Below are 16,755 nucleotides of genomic sequence, written 5' to 3'. Positions count from 1 at the left end.
TCATTGTCCTGATTTTCCATTTCCTTTCTGATATCTTTCATTATCCTGATTTTCCATTTCCTTATTGATATATGTCCTTGTCCTGAATTCGCATTTCCTTATTGATATATTTCATTGTCCTGATTTTCCATTTCCTTTCTGATATCTTTCACTGTCCTGATTTTGCATTTCCTTATTGATATATGTCATTATCCTGATTTTGCATTTCCTTATTGATATCTTTCATTGTCCTGATTTTCCATTTCCTTATTGATATATTTCCTTGTCCTGAATTTGCATTTCCTTACTGATATCTTTAATTGTCCTAATTTTGCATTTCCTTATTGATATATGTTATTGTCCTGATTTTCGATTTCCTCATTGATATTTTTCCTTGTCCTAATTTCCCATTTCCTAACTCCTATCTTTCTAATGTCCTGATTTTCACTTTCCTTAATTACTGACATCTTTCTTTATCCTGATTTTCCATTTCCTTATATATATTTTTACAAGCTTGTATAATTCTAGAAAGACAGAAGAGCTGATCACACATATTAGAAAGAAAAAAGTATGATATTTATGATGTTATAAATAAATAAGGAATATATCATGTTTTCTCTCTCATCCTTTTAGGTTGTTTGTATATTCACGATTTCATTTACATAAATGTTAATGATTTTAATACATTACCATATTGGAAACTTCATGAAGCAGTGCTTTCACAATGCAACACGATTTGATGTGTGGTTTAGCATACGATTTTCTTTTCATAAGCTTTAACAGGTTAAGAAAATATTTACCAAATTTATATTTCTAAATTAAATTTGGGAAATGAATAAAACCCAAGCTTCTGGAATTATAAGCAATCAGTTTAACTCTGAAAATAAAAATGTTAGAAATCATTTTACCCGATTTAAGTCATAGTTGTGTCAGTTTCAAAAAAGGTAAAGAACTGAAATTTTGTTGCGATTAAGAAAATGTTGATTTCAAGTCTAATTTATAACCTATGTGCTTTCCGGCTAAAAACTGACCGGGCCCTATTTAAAATTTGCACACCCTCGTGGAATCTCTGATGTTTACACATACATAGCAGCAGGGGGGGCGAATCCTACAAGCTACTTTTCCGAGACACCCCTTCCACTGAAACTTTTCCCGATAGAAGCGTTATTTCCATGAAATAACACTTTTATTCAGAAAACGAGACAAAAAAAATGTCCTTGAAAATGCTTTGTATTTCCGCTGATATAACGCGAGTTACTTCAATAAATCCGACTCGTATCCGACATAATTTCCACGGTGAGGTATCATCGAAAAATCAGGTGTAGTTTGCGCCCCCCTGCTGCTCTACGAAGACGAAGATTTCCAAGGAAACATTTTTATGTTAACCATACAATGTATCAAGTCCGATACGGTATCTTGTTCTGGGATCGTGTAAATTTATTGTCACAAATCCATGCGGGGTTCTTTGAGCGCGACTAAAGAAATTCTTAAACTTATTAATATCCATATCGCCGCTACACCAGGTTTGATGAATATTTCTCAGCGTGTGAACATCAACTCCATTAAACACCGCAAGAAGATTACAGTTATCCCTGATTACTTTAGGAATTTGTGTATAACGCTGAGTAACATAAATCACATCAGTGTTTTTATGACGACCCCGGGAAAATATTCTTGCAGGATTTTTTTGCTTGTCCAGCATCACATCATCATACACTACTAGGTTATTTATTTCCCCGTTAAGGTCTTCCACGGACGGAGCTTCTTCAATATCAGTTATAAATTCAACAACATCCTCGCCGTCTTCACTCAGCGCTTTTGCCCTCTCATTAAAATCTTTTATAACATCATAACAACGTTGATCATCCACAGACGGAGCTATCAAGTATAGTTTGTCCCATTTCATCCACTTCATTATCAAGTTCAGCAACAGCTGTGTTTTACCTGAACCGGATGGCCCAATTATAATCGCGCGGATAGAGTTTGGTAGCACTGAATTATGCTTAACTGGCTCCTTTCTTCGCGTCGCAGAAAAATCTGTAATTTCCATTTGTATATAAAGAATAATAATTATGGATCTATATTGTGTGAAGTGTAAGGCACGAACCCCTACAAACGACATAACAACCATTACAACAAAAAATAACAGACAAGCACTTTCTGGTAAGTGTGCGCAATGTGGTACAAAAAAATTTAGATTTCAAAAAAAAAGCCTGACAAAGTCAGCGGAGGTGACATCGCAGCAACCCTCGGACGACTTCCAGGTACCCCTTGGGCTAAATATCCCGGAGAAAAGCATCTCCCAGGATACAATTACTGCGGTCCAGGGACACGACTAGATATCAGACTTGATGAACAATCTAAACCAAAACCGGGAGAGTATCCGATAAACGCTATCGACGCAGCGTGTCACATGCATGATGTTGCTTATCGAAGTAAAGATCTGCAAGACAGGCATATCGCGGATGTGAAATTAATTCATGCACTAAGCGCCATAAAAAATAAATCATTTAAGGAGTCACTCGCTAATTGGTTAATAAGATCAGCGATGAAATCTAAATTAGCATTAGGCGCTGGATAATTAATAACAATGGAAGCGATTTATTATTCCCCGGCCGGATACTGGAGAGGTAATGCAGCAATTAATAAACTCGCCAACGCGGCATCAGTAACACGCGAGGTTGCCAAAAAATGGCTGTCAAAACAAGCAATATGGCAAATCTACTTACCACCACCTCGACAAATCAACTTTGCACATTTTGATGTTAGTACCCCCAATGAAGTTCATCAGGCTGACATACTATTCCTGCCTCATGATACTGTCCGCAGAAAAATATACAAATACGCGCTAACAGTAGTTGATGTTGCCAGTAGATACAAAGAAGCAGAACCGTTAGCGACTAAAACAGCGTCCGAAGTTGCCTCTGCGTTTAAACGAATTTATCAACGAGGACCTCTAAACTGGCCACGATTATTACAAGTTGATCCAGGCAAGGAATTTCAGGGCGCGGTGTCATCGTTGACAAAGCAGCATAACGTTACCATACGACGAGGACATACTGAAATTCATCGGGATCAGGCAATTGTTGAGCGATTTAATAGAACACTCGCTGAGAGATTATTCGGATACCAGTACGCGAGGGAATTCATTTACGATACGAGATCTCGTGAATGGGTTGCAAGACTGCCAAACGTGATAGCCGCACTGAATAATGAAATTACCAGAACAACAAACATGAGACCTGTAAATGCAATCACAAAAAAATATATACCCCGCGTCAGTGAACGTGTTTCAACGCAGCCAACGACGCTAGCGTCCCCGTTGCTGGGTAATGTCACCGTTAGGTATTTATACGAACCCGGCGAACTCGAAGGAGGAAAAAAAAGGGCAACTGATCCTATATGGAGTGTTACCACACACAAGATATCCAGCATAACCAGATCAACTGGGAGAAACGCAATCTACAGATTAGATTCAACTGCTCCTCAGCGTGGATTCACACGCGAGCAACTTCAGGTGATTCCCACGGATACACAATTACCACCTCGATCGCTTAAATAACTGCAGCAACACCTCTGCGTCGATTACACTCAAGACAGGTCAGCATTACATTTTTACGCGTATGACCGAGATTGCTGTCTATTCTATCCACGGTAAATTGTCTTGGGTCGTTTTTCGAATACTGCCACAGCAATAAACAATTACAACTCGCACAGTGATTATTCTGACGCTCACGTAACGACAACACAGCGTTGATATCCAGGTTAAACTCTCTATTATTTTTCTTGTCGCTTTGTCGGTAACTGTCTAATTTTTTTCTTATTTGATCTTTTTGCGTTAACTCAACAACGGCTGACTTCGTTGACGTATCTAATACAATTCTTCGTAACTGAGCCATCTTTCTTACTCTGGACACGGCTAAATAAACTAAATTTGACCATTCGATGCGGTCATCAACGATCCAAACAGTTGTATCAGAAATAGTTAATCCTTGTGCTGAATGAATCGTCATAGCATATCCTAGTGTCCACGGTGATTTATTTATTGCTAATGCATCTTCGACCGCATCGACGTTAACTGTTACTATATCATTCAATACTAAATTTTGTTTCTCTGGTTTTCCGGGAATATCAACATCAATATTCTGCAATCGTGTATCATCTGGTCTATAACATAACGGCACTTCCAACGTTGGAAATTTCTGCCGCTGTAACTGAAATAGTCGCCGCTGAAGTGTATCTCTGACTGATTTTCTACTTGCAACAATTAAATCATCTGGTTTCCACGCCGTTAAAAAGTTATCAAATGAAGTCTCTGGAATTATTTCACGCATTATTTCACATTGGACTTTATTGGTTTGTAGCCTAATTAGTTTTTTAAACTCCTTTAATGTGTCATCAAGCGCTCTGATGTCATCGCGCATTTCCTCGTAATAATCAACAAACCCTCGTAACCATTCGTGGGGAGATTCGCCGACAAATGGTGGTGGTTGACCATGATCGCCGCACATCACAACTGCGGTATTTTTCGTTAACAACCACGTCAGGAACCGTTGTAATGTATCCAGCGGCACAGTGTCTATTTCATCCCAGATGATTTTCTCCGGGATATACTTCGTTCCCATTCGCGTAGGAGTCCATGTACCGCCGCTGTATTTGAAAAAGCCGTGATAAGTGCAGGCCTTTACTCCGCGTTGTATCATTTCTCTGGCAAGTCTGTGTGTTGGTGTTAGCACGACCAAATCAGAACCGCGGAATAGTTCGATTGCACGAGTTGTCTTACCACAGCCTCCAGGTCCGTTCAAATAAACTGTTCTGTGTCTAGCAATTGGATCGTACACAGAAGGCAACGACAAAGTTGTCCACGACAAGGTTGTTGATTTACGATATTCATCTTTAATTTCAACATCAGCTGATTCACAGTACGCGTGCAACTCTTCCTTTTTTACTCGCCATGTTCCCCATTGATCATCCGATGTTGGTAAATCTAACGCTGTTAAATCGTCTTCGTTAATATAAAACGAATCTGTTGCAACCCTTACCGCGAAGGGAACTCTATTCACCATCGACAATAAATTTATAGAAACATAAGCCAGCATAGAGGATCTCAAATGAGTGTACTGAGCTGAATCGCCGTCGATATAACTAACAACTGTTCCTAATCGTTTTCCAGGCATCCCCGGCAATGATATTATTATATCCTCGCGGCTACAAAATGTATCTTTCGTAGTAGTATCAGCGATAATGAAATTTAATTCTTCTTCATCCATAATTAATCGACTGTGATGTCGTTTATGATCATATGCTCCACCTTGAGTAAATTTACCTATCAATCTTCGGCCGAGATCTTTACAGTTGCGCTCATCATGTTTATACGCCAGTGTGCGTAATTCTTCTTCAGACGCTGTAGGATAATTTAATTTTAAGTCAGAATAACACGCAGTATCAGTTGGAGTTGGTAACCAAACTGAGGTTTGTTTTGAGTAACAAATAATCCCCTCACTGACAACAACAGATGTTAGTATTGTTTTGTCAACCATAAACCGCAACAACGGAAACGGCACCCACTTCCTTTCGTGGAAATGTCTGCCAAACCAAGCATAATTAATAGGATGTAACCGTGTTGCAAATTCGAACGATTCCACGCGAGCAAATCCAGTCAGGTCAAAATCAGGTAAAGGTCCGTTAATAGCTACTCTTGTCATTAAATTTGTGGGATGTCCAAATCGTTTAAAGTATTCAGCGCATTCGCCATAGCCAAGAAAACTTCCTGGATAGCACGCAATCATATCCACCGATACCATATTATCACTAACAAATACACTATTCCATAAACCGCCGTGTCCGTATTCGATGCAACTCTGCTGAACATTCTCGAGAAAACTCTTCATGGTTGGTTTCCAATTATTTTTTTGTCGTGCTATATGTGCGGCAACACTTGGAACAGTAAAACAATTAGTTAGTAATTGATCAACTTGCTCAGTTGAATATTTTTCTGTGAGCGCTTTCATTTCATTTTGTAACTCCGCAGTTCTATATATTTCTCCGTTCGGGGTCACGAACTGGTCATAATCACCAACTTCAGAACTTCTAAACAACCATACCGATACCGGATCGGTTTTACTCATTTGATAAATACAATCAAACATACCCGCAGAATAATACCTTATAACACGATCGCGTGGAAATATTTTAACTGATTCCGTCCAGGCGTGGCTGTTATGATCAATAATTGTTATTGAAGCTCCACTACGGTTGTATTTCGATTTATACAATTCCTCGCCTGTTAGCGATAATACCGTTATAGGAAATCTTAATAATTTTTCTAGCGCGGCAACATCCTTAATTGTGGCCCCTGTATCTTTGACTCGATTAGCCCATGTTGTTATTTTATTTTTTCTGATCTCAGTTAGACCATTTCCACGTGCTGCGTTTTTAAAATGTTCCATTACTCGCTCAGCTACACAATTTAACATTACTGATGTTTTCATTGGCGTGAGTTTATCTACACTTGGTTTCTTTATCGGATATATTCCGTAAACGACTGCAGTTACTGGATACGATCTGGTGTAATACGGTATATCACCCCCCGTCAACATTCCTGGTCTAGAATTATTGCTCAACAAAATAGTTTTCCTTTTAATGTCAAGGATAGGATCATTTTTATCACGGATAATCCACGTGTCATCGTCGTTTTCGTTGACCACTTTGACAATAAATTTTATCCGCATGAAATATCTTCTATCGTCGAGATACCCAATTATGTTACGCGCGATTGTATCGTTCATGGTAGCATCAATGATAACGCTCGCGTCGGGGATAATTTTATATGTCGACCACACATGTGCGGCACCATCACGACGAAACTCTTCCTTGGCATTCTTGATAACACCAAGCAGTTCCTTTAACTCTCTTCGTCGACGATCAGTGGTTAACCGGTCAAGATCGAATCGACCTCGGGGAAATTGGAGATTTCCAGGTTTTATTCTGGATAGTCTTTCAAAACTCATTATTATAATTAAGACAAGTATTTAAATAGACAAAAATATTATATATAATGAACGGAAACTCAAAGAGTTTCTCCGGCGATGCTAGCATCGCTCATGCAAAGCATTTCTCTGGTGCGCAAGCGCACTCATGCAAGTGGATTAAACTAAATTCATCAGAGCCGTGTAGCAGACGTTGCAGAGGCGAATACTGTGGACAACATGCTCAACAGGTCCGCGGTGGGAGTCTAGGACCGATACCGTGTATCAGATGCGGCATTGGAGTACGAGGAAAAACGCAATTATGTTCAGCGTGTGGGGGGAAACGCTATCGAGAACTAAAACGGTATTATGATAAAAAAAATCCAGACTCGAACACGTTCTCGGAGCGTGATTACATAAATAAGTTTTCAGACAAATTATGAATTAGACAAATGATTTGCTTATAGTATAATGAATCAAGAATTCGTCCCCGAACAAGAATTTGTTCCACATCCAACTATTCCAAATTATGAGGCAAACCGAGATGGCATAGTGAGAAACTACAGGCTGAGGAAACAAGTTGGTACAGTTGATAATGCTGGTTATTTAAGATTTACTGCCACGTGCTCAAAGAGGTATTTATGTCATCGTTTTATTTACGAATGTTTCTTTGGAGTGATCCCTAGGGGTTTTGTCATTGATCACATTAACGGTAACATACTTGATAACTCTATAAACAATCTTCGCGTGGTCACTCAGAGCAAGAACTGCCTACTGGGTAACACAGGGCGTTGTAAAACAGTTGCAAGAAGAGCTATTAAATCTATAAACGCAATTACAGGTGAAGAAATTGTATTCCAGTCAATAAACGCCGCCGGTAGGTATTTCGGTATTTGTTCACCTGTTGTACAGCGTGTCGCAGATGGGATCTACAAAACAGCATTTTCAAAGAAGCTCAAACAGAAGATTTCATTCTGTTATATAACTCTTATCGCTGACACAAACGACGATAACTCCTCCACGAGTGTGTAACGCTTTGCAGAGTTGTCGTTGGGTCAGAGGATTTGCTCCCCTGAGAAAGCCACCTTGATAAAATATTTTATCGAGTTCATAACATGTAATCATTTATTTACCGTAGAATATATATTTTTTTACAAACAATATCCTCGTTTTACTGAATATATCCGACTGTTTTGCTCTTCTGTGCTTGTTATATGACCGCGCTTAAGAAAACATACAATTAAAATATTTTAAACAAGTCCCGCCCACTGCTAGAGCGAATTTCCAACTCGCAAGTAACAGTTGGGTTATATACGAAATCGCTCCCTAAGACCTTTGGGTCGATCGAAAGTCAGCACGCGCAAGCAAAACCATAAATTTAATCCGCCAATGGCGGGTGTCTTTTGTGCACCATCCAATGGTCGATTCAATGGATGGTTTTGCTCTGCTGCTGACCGTAGAAAATGACCCACCTGTGTATGTTTGTGTCGTCATAGGATAAGTTAGGATAAGATTACATGTTCATTGTGCCTTTACTTGCTGTCATACTCGAATCAGAGGTTAAAGGTTGTTCTGTGTTGTATCGTCCCTCCCGAGCTTCTAGACCGTTATTTGACGATCTAGAAGTTCCTCATGGGGTGAGTGACCCCCAAAAATAAACAGATAGATGGATGCATAAAGCTCTACGTCACCTGGGTGCCCACCAATAGAAACATTCAGAAAGAGTGTTGGCCAAAAATAAACGGTAACATGAGGTGCCTAAGGGAAAAATCACAACACGAAGGTCTAATATAAGACCAAGAAAAAAAAATCCTAACAAAGGACTCATGAAAGAACCGTAGGCCGGTGAAGAGTACCCAGTAAGTGATAACCGCTCATCATCTATCTGTTTATTTTTGTTTTTGGTGATGCTAGCACGAGAAACTCTTCGAGTTTCCACGCTCATGCAAAGCATTTTTCATGCATTTAAAAATATGAAAATATATAATAATATGAATCACGAAAACATAAATACCATACTTGTTGAAATTAAAGAATTACAACAGCGAGGTTTTAATATTTTACTAGACACTGAAACAATTATGTCAGATTTTGAATCCTTGAATGAGCTATCACAATCGGGGAAGAACAATCTCCCCGCCCGTTATAGGTTCATTAAGGGTTTGCAAGATCGCATTTACAGATCACTTGCCGGGATAACTGAAAATCAGGTATCTGAATTTATTCCACTGTGCCGTGCAGTTGAGAAGATTCGTCTTGTATTGTCAAGCGAGTATGAGACTCGAAAATTAATTAGCACCAGGGTGAGACGGTTAAAAGGTTATATAAAGAATCTAGACACGGAAATGCCTTGCATTTCTGACGAAAATACTAGTATTTGTGACTACGAGGCCGACAAGGAAGTATAAACCGCATAGCGTGTGACTCACAGCACAAAGTGAAAGTAGAACCTGAGAAACGCTAGCCCCGCTTGGAGTGTAAAGCACATTTCCACGGTAAAAAAAAAGTGTATTATTTTTTTTGCCCGAGCGTGGAAACTCTTCGAGTTTCTCATGCTAGCATCGCCAGAAACTCAAAGCATTTCTCTGGAAGTCCAAAGGACTTCTCAAGGGCGTTTTCAGAGTGTGAAACTCAAAGAGTTTTCGAAATGTTTTACATGAGAAGTCCTTAGACTTCCAGGATTTGCTTAAGCGTTTCAACATCAATACAACAATGAGAATAGTTCATAATCTGTTCTCGTTGACACCAAGCTGTGATCATATGATTTTGCTGTAGCTGTGTTAATTGTGACGACGTCAACAGGAAGTCTTCGTCACCATACACGTCAACGATTATCTTAACGGGGAAATACTGTTCCCGTAGGGAACCCCTAGGGGGCTGACTCTTTGAGTTTCCAGAAACGCTAGCGTTTCCAAATGCGGTTTTTATTGCCTCGTGAAGAATTTGCTTATCATGAATATGAACTCGTGCGTGAATGTATTCACACATTATATACAACTGTTTTTTTTAAATGCGTGAGCGATGCTAGCATCGCCAGAGAAACGCTATGCGTGGAAACTCTTCCAGAAATGCTTTGCATTTCCAATTTCAGGACTTCACCAGTAAGTTCACGGAGACAGTCTCGCCACGCAGGTCCAACAAATCCCCCCGTTGGTCGACGAGTTTGAAATTTATCGTTGACAACCACGGATTATTACACCGCAGATAGACCACATTGATTGGTTCTTGCACAATCAGAAAACCGGGGGGGGTCTTTTGGTGTGAACGTATATAGGATAAACCCCTGTTGGGCCGTCGTTGTGTCAGCGCTAGCGCTGTAGCTACCGTCGATGACGTCACATACAAGATTGACCGCAATAACATCTGTGATATTTACGATCCCGGGTGAGATGTGTCTGCCATCGGATGCTGTACTGTTGTCGTGTCTTAAAATAACAGGTTGTGGTTTTGTTCGCGTGTACGTGGCAGAAATATCTTCGAAAGATTCCGCGATGAGATCCTGGACTGATTTTCGTAGCGCAGGTGCGTTATATCCAGGAAATTTAAAATCTGGAATATCCTTCACGGGAATACCATATCGGGTTGCAAATTCTAATCTAGTTTGCTGTCCATATTCCCCAAAGACATTCCGAGGATCCTCCTTAAACGCATCCGGATCCCCGAGATCCAACAACAACTGAATTATTTTTAGATTTATGATTTCCATCGCGGATGCGAGTTTGTTTAGTTTTTCTATGGTTGTGATAATGTCACCGCGTGGTCTTGTCGTATCGGAAATATAATCTTGAAAATATCCCCGCAACAATTGTAGCTGTTGTTGATGTTCGGTCTTGATCGGAATAAAAAATTTAGATTCTATATCATCAAATTTGTAAATATCTGCAATGTTGGTTCCATCATCACGTGGAACCTCGACACTCCAAAAATTGAATATATCATTTGGTGCCCTAAGATTTCCCCCCCCCCTTTTCTTTTCTTTTGTTAGTAATCTATCTGCAAGGGAAAAATAATTGCTGTACGCGAGGTCGTGTATTTCTTCCTTGGTGGTCATAAAATCCGATTTTTTAGGTTTTGGTGGACCCGGTTCGACCTCGGGTCGTTTTTGTGGCCATCCTAATACTGTTCGAAGAGAGCTGCTATAAATATCCACGGCGTATCCCGGTGTTGAGATTTCAATGACCGCAGACAGCGTTGGTTCATGAGCTGTTATAGATATTTTGGCTTCCTTGCCGGTGATTCGTTTTATTTGGTGTTGTATCTCATTATTGATTTCTTCGATCTGATAACTCCCAGTGGGTAGCGTAATTGTATCCCAGTCGAATTCGTCAGAGTCGGCTTTGGTTTTCCACGAAAACACAAACGAATTATTTGGCTGCAGATCACCAAATGATGCCGCTCTGACATTAGGCCAGCTGTGATACGCACTGAGCTTCGACAACGCGATTTCGTTCACACGAATTGGAGTTCGAAAATTAATGCTGAATTCTGGTGTCGTCGAGGACACTGAGATCATTGTGGTCCTTACCGGTGTTGTGTTTGTGACTATTTGTTGAAGCAGTTCCTGTGGCGTTGCCATCAGTGACATTATTTATTTGTTTAGTTTTCAAATAGTCATTGTACGCATCTGACATTAGTTTGAATTCAGAATCTGATATCAACGCGGCGTCGCTGGATTGCGCGTCTAACGATGATGATATCAGCGATGATAATTTCTGATATGCGGTCGTGGCTGTATTTAATTTTGTCGTGTAATCGTGTAATTTTGTGTTAGCACACGAGGATATTTTTTTTGCTATGATGTTGAAAACTCCCCCCGCGGTAGTGGTCGCACAAACAGAGATCGTGGCAGCGACTACTGCTGTTACCGGAGTGACCGCTGATAGTATTACTCCCGCGGATGCAACAACGGCGGATACTGAATAAACCATAACGTCTAACACTGTTATGCGTCTGCGGTATTTTTTTACTTTTTGGGATGTCGCGTCGATGACAGTTTTTAACTCAGATTGCCACTCACGGACTTGATTGTATCTATACGCGGATGCTTCCATTATTACTTTACCCGGTGACCAATTAAGGTGTTTCGGCGACAAATTCCAGACAATACCAGTAATTGACTGTGGCTAATCCGTCCCGATTTTCGGCATCCAGCGTAAAAATTTCTTCGGTTCTTTTGTTTATCACCACAGACGCAACTCGGGAAAACCTGCTAGTTAAATCATGTCTGGTAGATATCTTAAATTCTACAGCAGAGAGTACTGTCAGTCTGTATATTCCAGTAACATCTGCAGTATGTGTAATAGTCTTGTTTTGTTGTGACCATGTTTCCCTTCCTGATTTTATCGTACACACAAGGTTTTTTGGGGTTACTCCGGCAGGAATTTTAATTAAATTAAATTTTTCCATTATCTGCGGAATTCCATTTACTACGTTATCTAATGTTTCCTTAATTTCGGTGAGTTTTATACTGACGGCATTAGGTTTCCCGAAGAACTCATCTACGGTGTTAAGAACGTTTCTGCGAAGTCTTCCAAACTGGGTCACATGAACATCATACTCAGCTCGTAACGTGGATAATTTGGTATCTATGACGCTGTCGGCTGTGTCCACATACTGTTTGTTTGCTGCATCGTCGTTCGAGGATGGATCTCTGAGTACGGTTATTTTGTTTCCATTCATGCTGAGTTCTCCTGTCATCGTGTCACCGTCTTTTTTCACGCACTTGTCAACACCTTTATCAATACTGTCTTTGATGCTTGCGATTGATATATTCGAGTCCTTGATCCGGCCGCCATCACTAAATGCAACGAAGTTATCCTTGGTAGCTCCAAGAACTCTGCGAATTATATCATTCCACTTAATGTTGCTCGTTCTTAGTTTTCCCTGCTTGTCCTGAAAAATAGCAACTTCATCTGGGTCAACTCCAGCTATATTCAAAAGATTATCGACTTCATCTCGGGTCGCATATTTTGAGAGATCAACATCTGTGCTTGGTTTGACTTTTCTTGTGAAAGGTCTTCCGTAAATATCCACCATTATTCTTATTGCTGTTTTTCAAATGCGTGAAAAGTCCTTTGGACTTCCAGAAATGCTAAGCATTTCTCGATGCGGTATATTCATACACTACTCGATGCGGAGGAGTTGCTGGATTTCTTGAGATTGCATCAAGAACATTTAAAACCTCGTTTCCACAAATGGGCGGATCAACTAATGTTTGTGTTGGTAGCGTCGACTGCCACACTGGAATATTAAAAAATCTGCTGTTGAGAGTGCGAGGCACTCCGCGGACATACCTGAGAAACTCAGTTGGCGGTGCTAAACCGTACGAATCGAAATAGATAATTCCACGTGGATCGATCGCGTAAGCAACCCAGTGAGTTCCAGGACCATCTTTGTTGTCGAGATTGATAATGCCAGTTTCTGGATTATTCGGCCGCGTCGGTAATTGATCTCGCATAAATACTCCTCTGAAATGTTTTATACGCAATTTTTTAACAGCATCGAGTAAATCAAAATTGCTCAACGGCGTTAGAATTTTTTTGGATACCATGATGGTGGAGTTCCTGGTAGTCTTAGCCCTGATCCGCGAGCGGATCTCCCCTTTTTTTTCTTGTATCCGTTTCCCGTTGCCTTTTTTAGTGCCAGTCCAGCTGCGGTTCCAACTGCACCAAGTGCTGCGGCTTTTGCTACGGCTGGTGCTGCCGCGGCAATCAACGCCGGTATTGCTGCGAGAAGAGGAAATATTCCACCGGTTTTAGTCATGTCCTTGATAGCTGCAGCAGAGAAATCAAGTCGGACACCGGTTTTTGCTGTTAGTGCCTTATTAAAATGTTTAAGCTGAGTATTAGTCAACGACAGCTTGTTTGGACCACCAACAAGTTGATCTCGTTTTAACGTTATTGATGTCCCGCACGTGCCTGCGTTCTTCGATTGCAATTTCTTCGTTTGACCGGAAGTCAAGGTGACATTAACGTGACTGTATGACATTATATCCTAAGTTTGATTTTAATTGCGTTACATATTCTCGATTGGAGCGTCAATAACTCTCATTCGTCCGCCAACACCTTCAAGCAGCATTGCTTTATCGGAGAGTATGACAGCGATCGCTCTAAAACCAGCAGGCGGGCCGAGGGGAAACTCACCTACACGAGCTTTGAAGTGTATATCAACGACAGATTGTTTTGTTAGATCCAAATGTTCCAGCGAAAAGTAATAAATCGGATACAGCGTTGTAAAATCCAGTTGTGATATCTGCAACCCGGTATCAATATTTTGATCACGTCCCATAAATGTCATCAAACGATGATACGCCCGTGCAACTTCATTTCGCTCATAATCTATCAGTATATCCTCGGATGGTTCCTGATGCCCGTTTATTCGCAGCGAAACCTCAGAGACACCAAGTTTGTCAAATATCATATTACTCTGTAGTTGGGAAGACAACCTCGCATTTTGCTGGAGTGCAACAAAAATATGTCGCGGCGCTGATATTCCCTGTTGTGATGCTATGTGCCACGTGAACTGCCCAGCACCGGCACCTTGAATGGAATCTGTTGATGTTGTTAACCACGATATCAGTGATTTACCACCTGTGTCCATGAAAGAGAGTAATCGTTGCTCTTCAGTGATCGATGGGGACATCACTGGCATCCACAAAGCAAGCTTGAATAATATTACTTTACCGCCAGCAACACCGTCTTCTCGCCAGATGGCGTCAACGTCATCACTTTTTCGGTTAAGTACAACTGTATGATTGGCTCCAAAAATAACCCTTCTGACATGTCTGCAAAATCCAAAGATGTGAGACAGTGGAATTGCGCATGAAAATCTCCTACGTTCACCTGATAACATTAATTTACGCGTAGCAAAACCTAAATTGTAATCTGGACTAGGCCTTAATATTGGAAATGCAGCACCTGGCCTGGCCGCAAATCCAGCCGGTTGTGGGTCTACAGCAGTGCCTTGTGCTGTTTGTACTTGAATAGCAGATCTGTGTTCAGGATGATCAGAATTATCCTTAGCGAACATCATAGTCGGACCAGCTGATCTAGTGTAATCATCTGAGTATCTCGCTAATCCCAGGATTGTTGTAGCAACGTCGACATTATCCTGAATTATTTCAATTTCTCTTCCGTCAATGCTGTATGAAGCACTTTTGAACAGCGCCATGATACCGTTGTTAACAAAACCAACTCGAACATTAGCTCCGTATTCTGTATTAGCGACAACATCTGTTACAAGTTCACCCGTGACTTCAAGAAATGCTTCAGCGGGCAGGAAATATCTACTTGTATCCTGGACTCGTAATTCAATTCGTCCGCGTTGATTAGGTACTGTTGCCTCATAAGAATAATACTGATAATCGCGCACGGACTCATCTTTTAGTGTTGGTGCATCCATGTCGAACGCTGGATCAGATATAGGTTTGAACATTATATAAAATTATTGTCTTCTTAAACGAAATCCGCTTCCTGATATCAGGCTTGTATTTATTTGTTCGGGTGTTTGGGTTACAAGCTCTGCAAGTTTTTGATTGGCAGCCTGATTTATTACTTTACTGACGTCCGCGGGCATAAGTTCAGTACTGGCCAGTTTCACCGGTGGCGGTTTTTTTGATCTACGAGTTAACCGTAACAGTCTATCCTTGATTGACGCGAATGCCTTCCCGGCGAGATCACCAACAGATCCAAGGGCTTTATCCTTGACAACATCAATAGCTTTCATCGACAATTGTTTTGCAATCGGTAACACCTTAGGAGCTATTCTTGAAAACAAACCAGTAACTGTATCACCGAGACCATCTCCGTAGGTTGCTCTGTAGACTGGTAATCGCGAGTTCACTACGCGGACTGGTAACACGCTAGCGTGTCTAGGTTGAGAATTGTGCACGATCATTTTATTTAATTATTGTTTCTCTAACTAAATTTGCTAGTCGCTGTGGTAACCGTCTGCGAGTTCATCAATGAGTCCCCGGTAAACGCCGATATCCATAATGCCACGCTGAAATAGTCTCTGACAGATATCTGCGGCTTCATTTATAATTTCCGGAGAGTTGTTTCCGGCGCGTCTTCCTCCTATGAGAACTTCTAACCGTGATACGTCATTGACGATATTGTCAGGACAGATGTGGTTGTTATATCCGCGACCGGTGTATCCTTTTCCCATTTTTTTCTTTAGTTTTGCTGATATTTTAACAATTTCATCAGTTACAGATCTTTCCTTTTTTTCTATCTTTTCTATATTAGAGTAGGTACTCTTTTTCGGTATTCCTTCCTCTAATTTTTCTCTTTTCTCTTTTAAATGTTTTAATTCATTTTGTAATTCTTTTACTTGCTTTTTCAGTATTTCCTCTTCTGATATATCGGAGGGGATGGACGACGAAACAGGAGTGGTAAAATCATCATCAGGAGCGCTAGCCCCAACGGGTTCACGCGATAAAAATTCAGGCACTGGATCGGGCAGTGTCATTTGCGGGGTCTGTTTTAAAGCTTGTGTTCTCTTCGCCGGTATTTTTGCCTGCTTTTTCATTTCCAGTTCCCGCATTTTTGCCTGCCTTTTCATTTCCCTTTCCTGCATTTTTGCCTGCCTTTCACTTTCCTTTGCCTTCATTTGTTGGTCTCTTAGTTCCTTATTAACCCCAATTACGCCAGTTTTTATAAAATTATAGGTATCATCAGTGCTAGATATTCGAGAAATACCTCGGTTTACTTTGTAAACATAATCCCTCCAATCAGCCTGGGTTATACCCGAGGCAACTCCTGGTTTTAGAAATTCTTGCCGGTTAGGATAATTTAAGACAATCCAAGCA

This window comes from Sinohyriopsis cumingii, unplaced genomic scaffold, assembly GCF_028554795.1.
Source record: "Sinohyriopsis cumingii isolate HCF-2022 unplaced genomic scaffold, ASM2855479v2 utg000452l, whole genome shotgun sequence".
NCBI lineage: Eukaryota > Metazoa > Mollusca > Bivalvia > Unionida > Unionidae > Sinohyriopsis > Sinohyriopsis cumingii.
Note: the sequence above shows the minus strand (reverse complement) of the source record.